This window comes from Pundamilia nyererei, unplaced genomic scaffold (genome assembly GCF_000239375.1).
Source record: "Pundamilia nyererei isolate P.nyererei 1_Seehausen unplaced genomic scaffold, PunNye1.0 scaffold00004, whole genome shotgun sequence".
Taxonomy (NCBI): Eukaryota; Metazoa; Chordata; class Actinopteri; order Cichliformes; family Cichlidae; genus Pundamilia; species Pundamilia nyererei.
Window position 1 is genome coordinate 151,106 of NW_005187405.1, and position 6,733 is coordinate 157,838.

Here is a 6,733-nt window from a genome sequence, read left to right on the forward strand (position 1 = left end):
ACGTCATGCTCCGCGATGCTGGTCACCGGTCTCTCGCTGATGACGTCACTGTCCTCGGTAGTCAGGCGGTTAGCCGCCTGGCTAACCTCGAAACGGGCGTAGAGTGGACTAAAGTGGACTAAAGTCCATATGCACAGCACCATGTTCAAAGAAAACCAAACACAGCATATCAGCACAAACACCTCACAGCAGCTGTCAAGCACGGTTGTGGAGGGGTGATTATTTGGACTTGTTTTGCACCTGAGCACCTTGCAGTCCACGACTCAGCAAGAAGCTCCTCTGTGCACCGAAGTATTCTAGAGTGAAATATGAGGTTCATGCAACAGAATGATGATCCCGAGCACAGCAGCAAGGAGTCCAAGCATTGCTGTCGCCCAGTCAAAGTCAAGACCTCAACATGACTAATTCCTGCACCAAAATCTCTCCACAGTGGTACAACAAATGACAAAGATCATACAGTTATTGCAGCTAAAGATAGTTCTGCAAGCTACTGAATCAGGGGTGTGTTATTTGCATTTTCTCTTGCTTTTTGTTAAATAAATAACGACACAGTTTAATATGCCATGTGTTGTTGTTCATCTGAGGTTATATTTACCAAATCTGAAGACATACTAAAAACCAGATGATTTTTGATCACATCTTGATGTGTAACCTCAGAATTAAATCATGGTGTGTTTTCATTTTCTCAAAGCTGTTTTTCAAACTTCAACTTCTTTGAAAATCATCTTGTTTTTAATGCACCCATGCACTTTGGATATTTTTAGGCTTCATCTGGTGTTTTGTGTGTTTCTGTTAAACATCACTTTGACCATAACCAAGATTTATTTTATCCATGTTTCGAATTTAGCACATGTCAGTAAATAATATTTATTTTCTTGGCTTTCTCAAAGCCTTTTCCTTCACAAATAGTATTTAAGAATTACGCATCCCCCACTCAGAGACAACACAAGATACCATTATAAGTTCACAGAGAGATCTACTGCTTTGTTTTTGCTGTCCGCTTTGGTTATAAATGGTACATATTAGACTAATATCCTAATATCTTTCTTTAATCTTAACAAGTATTTGAACCAGCACGCCTTAAACCTGCTTTATTTCACTCTGACATATTTTGTCAATGTTGATACACCACAAAGCATATTTTTCCCACGCACATGAAACACATTCAGATGCACCTTAAGTACTTTCTTTCCTCTGTGGATAACACGTAAGCCCGATACTCACAGCATTTCTTTTTGACTATATTTTTGTGTGCACTGATTCTTAACATAAAAAAACCCATCAGTCTCTTTGTGGTTAAATGTTCCCCCGTGTTTGCCAGCAGGACTTTAACCGTCTGGCAGAGATTTGGTTTTTGAGAGTTTGAGTTATTTCGAGATATTTTGGCTGAAAGCAGTCGCCTGTTGCAACAGGAAATGATGCTGACGGGAAAAAAAAAGACTCAATCTGATGAGTAAATCATAAAAGCAAAACAACAGGATTAAAAGAGAAGCTAAAATGCTCCACGGAGCTGAGGCAAGTCGTGAACTTTTGTGTAAGCAACAACTGCCATTTAAGTTATGCTAAAAATATAAAGCTTTATCAATATATTAATGATGAGAGAGCAAATGATAAAATGCTCTCTCATTTCTCGGGTTGTTTTGGAAAAACCGGCAGTTTCAGTGTTTTCGCTCTAGAGGAACTCCTTCACGAAACTTTAAAAGACCCACAGACGGAGCATTTATTAAAGAAGCCTTTATGTGTTTGTTTCCAGAAAGAAATCCAGACAGCCCTTGGATCTAAGTGGAGCTGAGGATTGATGACTACTTATATTTACAACGTGGAAGCCGAGTCCTGCTGGCATCATCGCATCTCCACGCACGCTCACAGGTTTCCATTAATCTCGCCTCAAAGTGTGCCGTTGGCTTTGTTTGGCACAAAGGATATTTGGAGTATTAGTTTATACAAGTTCCATCTCTGACCTGTTGCTGCGTGGCGTGTGTGTGGTCTCATAATGTGATATCTCCACCAACTCTGCAAAACCAGCAGGACAGACTGCCGGCACAGCAGCAACCACTTTGATTTTCCACAGAAGAGTGATTCACTCTCGAATGAACACTTAGTGACCCAGAGCTTAAAGGCCAAGATTAGCCCTGGCAACCGAGGCCCTCTGGGGTCCACAATCGATGTTTACTGTGGAACACCCTGCTGTTTACCTGAGCTCGCTCCCGTCCATCCAGTCCAAGTCACAAGAGGTATGAAGCAATCAGAAGCAAAAATGTGGAGGATCAGAGAAGCACATAATAAAAACTGCTTAAAGGAATATCTCAACATTTAGGGGGAGCAGGGAATATATACTTATTTTCTTAAATAAGTAAAGCTGGACAGAAAATTTTAATGGGTACCACCAGATGTTAGCAACCATAATAGCTATTTTAAATCGAAATATCTAAGCAGTTTAATGAATCAACTCCCTTAAGACATGTATTTATCATATTTTTAGAGTCAGATGGTTAAATTACTCATTTGATTAGTGTTAAAAAATATCTCAAGAATTGGGGGAGCCTGTCTAAACAAGAGAAAAAGTAGATGTTCAGCTGTCATTTTGTACTGTTATTGATATTTGAGCATTCATAAAGTTTTTAATTGGGAATCAGATTTTATGGTGTGCACTGTGATTTGTGTCAAAGGTTCAGATACATTTTGAGCAGCTTTAGACCAAAATAACAGCATCTGTACTCTCAAGCCATTATGTCCATGTACTTTTCTTTGTGTCCTGCGAGTGACAGTCACATGTTCTTTGTAAATTGAATCAGACGGGAACACGGCATACACACTATCAGCATGGATCTGGGTGCTGCGAGCTTCTTGGCACTGCTTTAGAACAAAACCTGTGCCGCATTTAGGAATAATGCTACAAAGTGAGAAATTACAATCTGCAAACACAGTAATAATGAGAGTAAGGAGCACATGCTACAAAAACACACAAAAATAATCCTGTTTTAGAGGACTACTAAAAGTTGAGATGTGTTTGTAGCTGCTATGATTTGTGACTCATAAAGTGCCTGGAGTCAAGTATCCATCAGTGGTTTAAGTAAATGGAAACCTAAACGGATTGTTTAACTTGTTGGTTTAAGCTTTCGACTCGATGATTCAGTTATTACTACAAATATTTAGAAAAAAATAACCATATACTGTATAGAAGAGATGGAAGTTGCCACTGTAATGTCACCCAGTTGCTTGGTGTTTTGCCTTTGTTTACACCTGATGTTACCATGGATAGCAAGTCGGCACTGGAGAGTAATCTCCTGTTGCTATCACTACATACTGCATGTTACTTTTTTGTTTGATTAACATGGTGCATCATATTAAATTGATGCAAATTCTGTGAACAATATTTCCTTATGTTACATCGTAATTTTTAATCCATATTTTTGAAATTAATTAATCTTGACTTTTACATCTTTAATTTATTTTATTTTTACATATTCACTATTGAGATGTGCATGACAGACGTATGGATGTTCTATTACTCAGCTGTCCTTTTACCAATATAAGGACTGTTCTGTGTGTCACTGTTACAGACATCACACAGTTTTCCACATAACAACTTCACACATACTGACATGAAGAAGTGATCTTTAGACATAATAAATAAATGAAGAAGAAGAAGAAGAAATTCCAAGCCTTATATTTTATTTTGAAAAATGATAGCAAAAATGGTTAAAATAAAAATAGAATTGATTTGTGAAAAATGGCTGCAGAGCAGGTAAATATCTGTTGCTTGTCTTGTATTTATCTTTTTTGGACATAAAAACAATGTCCAAAAATTTCACATATGAATTGGATACATTTACTGGAGCATAATATTGTAGTATACCTGTAAACCCAGTTTTGCTATGGCAACTATGAAACCAAACTGAGTCCTGTCAGAATATCCTGGATTAAAGGATTTTGATTATGCAGCTGCTTTAGGTGGAGCTGATTGAAGCTACTTACAGATATTTCTTATATGTGCGTTATAGCTTTTAGAATGTACATATAATTAGTAGTACTGTTAAATTTTCCTCTAGCACTTACTGTTAAGGTGATTCCTTGCTCAAATACAGACTTCACACATCTGTATTCCAGCTGTTTGAGGGAACAATAAGGCCATTATAAAGTGGATGTTCACTGTATCAGTCAAGGTAAAGTTAGGTAATGGAAGATGAACTATTAGCGTCACCTTTTCTACTCAAGAGTCCCTTCACATTTTAAGATGTGACTGAGAGCCGAGACTGGATTAAATTCATTTCATTCAGACTCCTGAAACAAAGGAATCCTTTATATTAGACGCAGCAAAAGTTCAGTCAGGACAGTTATATTCATGCTTGCTCTGTCAGCTGACTGCGGATGTTCACTTTTCCAGTTAAACTAACATGATTTTGCCCAAACCTCTCTGCTCCAATGATTTGCTGATGCTAAACTGATCAATTAAAATCTTCCTCCATCCCCCCTCACCTCCAGTTTCAATCAGAGCCAATGTCCTTGGATTTGTCCACCAATTAGCAAAAACAAATCACCAGCTGGCCAAATGTTTGGCATGCGTGTGTAGTTTAAAAAGAAAAGTGATTTGTATGGAATCAATAGAACATTCTCAATGAAAGGATTTTTTTTAATTAAATAACACACTGAATTCATTTTCCTCCTTGTTGATGCCAGCAGACCAGATAAATTGGCTGAATGAATTGAAGGAACGAATTTCAGATGACTATTGGAAGAAAAAAAAGAAGAAAAAAATGTGGGCCAGTTTTTAGAAACTGAAACATATACAACAGATTAAAGTGTTTTAAAGGAACCACAATAAACACGAGACTGTAATATTGAAACAAAGAGGCCTCAGGCAAACAGACCCAGAGCTGTGTTTGAGCTGAGTGATAACGCTCCCACACTGTCACCCTTTATCAGCATGGCTAAATAAAAGCCGCACTTTCTTGAACATTTCCAGTAAATTCACAGCAACACAGGTGCGTCAGCTGTGCAGCTGATTAGCAGGTAAGCAAACATGGAGATACTGTTCGAAAACAAAAATAAAGGAAGCTATTGTTATGCAACTATCCTGGGGGGATATGAATTGAATTGGGGCATTTATCAAGAATGAGCGCTTATTTTGGATACTCGAAGTGCATTTGGACCTAAATGCTTACTCTGAATATTTCTTCAGGATCGCTGCTGCCTGTGTCACATTACATGTTACTGTTTGATTTGGTTGAAACACAAACTGATTCCTGAAGCCAGTGTGTCTTCCTAACAACTGGAAGTGCAGCCAAAAAAACCCCAAAACACTATGTTCATATGCAGTCCCTGTACTGGGATTATTTTGGTGGCGCACCTACAAAGCATTTCAAAAACTCTGATGCATCTGGACTGTCAGCATGTTATAATGCTGCCTGACAGTCTTGCTTAACTTACCTTGGTAACAACCTTTGTGTCTGACAGCACCTGTTAGGGCAAAATGCACAACCCTCACCTGAGCGGCACCCAAAGTCCACCTGAAAGGCGTCTTAATCAACTAGAGTAACTGAAAACATGTGAACCGGGTCTGTGTGACAGTTTTAAACTGGAGCTCTGCCCTGTGTTTAGAGACCCTGATGTGGGAGTTGCAGGGAGATAATAATCCCCAGAAGGCATCGATGAACTTCCTATCAACAACTGTGTTATTAATGATTTTTAAAAAGTATTAAAATGTTTAAAAAGTTGCGTGTAATATAGGAATATGAATAAACACATGAAGTTGAGTAAGTCCAAGCCACTTTTAAAGCACATAACAGAAATGATATGGCTGTTATACAATACTGATCTGCCATGTTATTTTTATAACTAGCTTCATTCTCTTTCTCTCCTTTTCATTTCATTCTCGTCTCATGCTTTGTGAAGGCAAAGTACAAAAACCAGGGCAGTAAAGTCAGAGTGTGTTTGGAGGAGAGACATTTCTGACTTTCCATGTTTCATAATCAGAAGCATGTGTCTGCCACGTGGAGGATTCACGTTATTAGTTGCAAGGCTGGAGAAAGAAAAACATGTCAGTGGTTCTCTGAGGAGAAAAAAAATAAAAAAGGTGAGCAGCTCTCCCTCATGCAGCGTAACACTGCATATTTCTGTGTTTGTGAAATGCCATCTGCGTGTGTGTGATCCAGTTAAAGCTGCCGATCAGTTTACATTAGAAGCCAATCCTGGAAAGCTGCAGTTAAATGGCAGTTAAACTGATGGAGAAAGGGAACAAAATGGTCAGATTCACAGATCCAGACAAACAGGTTTGTAATAAGACTGGCCAAGGACTGACTTTTGTTTGAAGGCTGGTGGAAACCTTTTTTATTATTATTAGCACATATAAAATTTCAGCATTGCAGACTTGAAAACAAAAGAATTGTTACTCATAATAATATCGAGAGCTTGAGAAAGTTTTGATTTGAACATTTCGGGACTCTTGGGTGGGATTTTTTAAAGCCTTTATTTTCATACATTAAATGGTTCACTTGAGAGCAAAGTATCATACCTGGCATAATCCGAAAATATCACGCCCTCGCGGCTCTGCCTCAAAAATGTTTGGTCAGGTACGGAGTGGCATCACCAGTGGAGGGCAAAGGTGAAGGTTCCTGAATTAGATTGTCTACTGCTCTCCTTCAGATGGGAGGAGGTAGGGAGCCAGACATCACCAGGCAATGATGCTTGGTGATGTTTCTCTCTCTCTCTCTCTCTCTCTCTCTCTCTCTCT

At 38.6% G+C, this 6,733-nt stretch overlaps 1 long non-coding RNA gene across 1 annotated transcript; it reads left to right on the forward strand.

Moving 5' to 3' along the window:
* Positions 1-1,475: 1,475 nt before the first annotated feature.
* On the forward strand, positions 1,476-2,637 carry LOC106456272 (uncharacterized). The gene is made up of 2 exons (XR_001290429.1): positions 1,476-1,534; positions 1,754-2,637. It is a non-coding gene; the product is annotated as an uncharacterized LOC106456272 (long non-coding RNA).
* Positions 2,638-6,733: the final 4,096 nt, after the last annotated feature.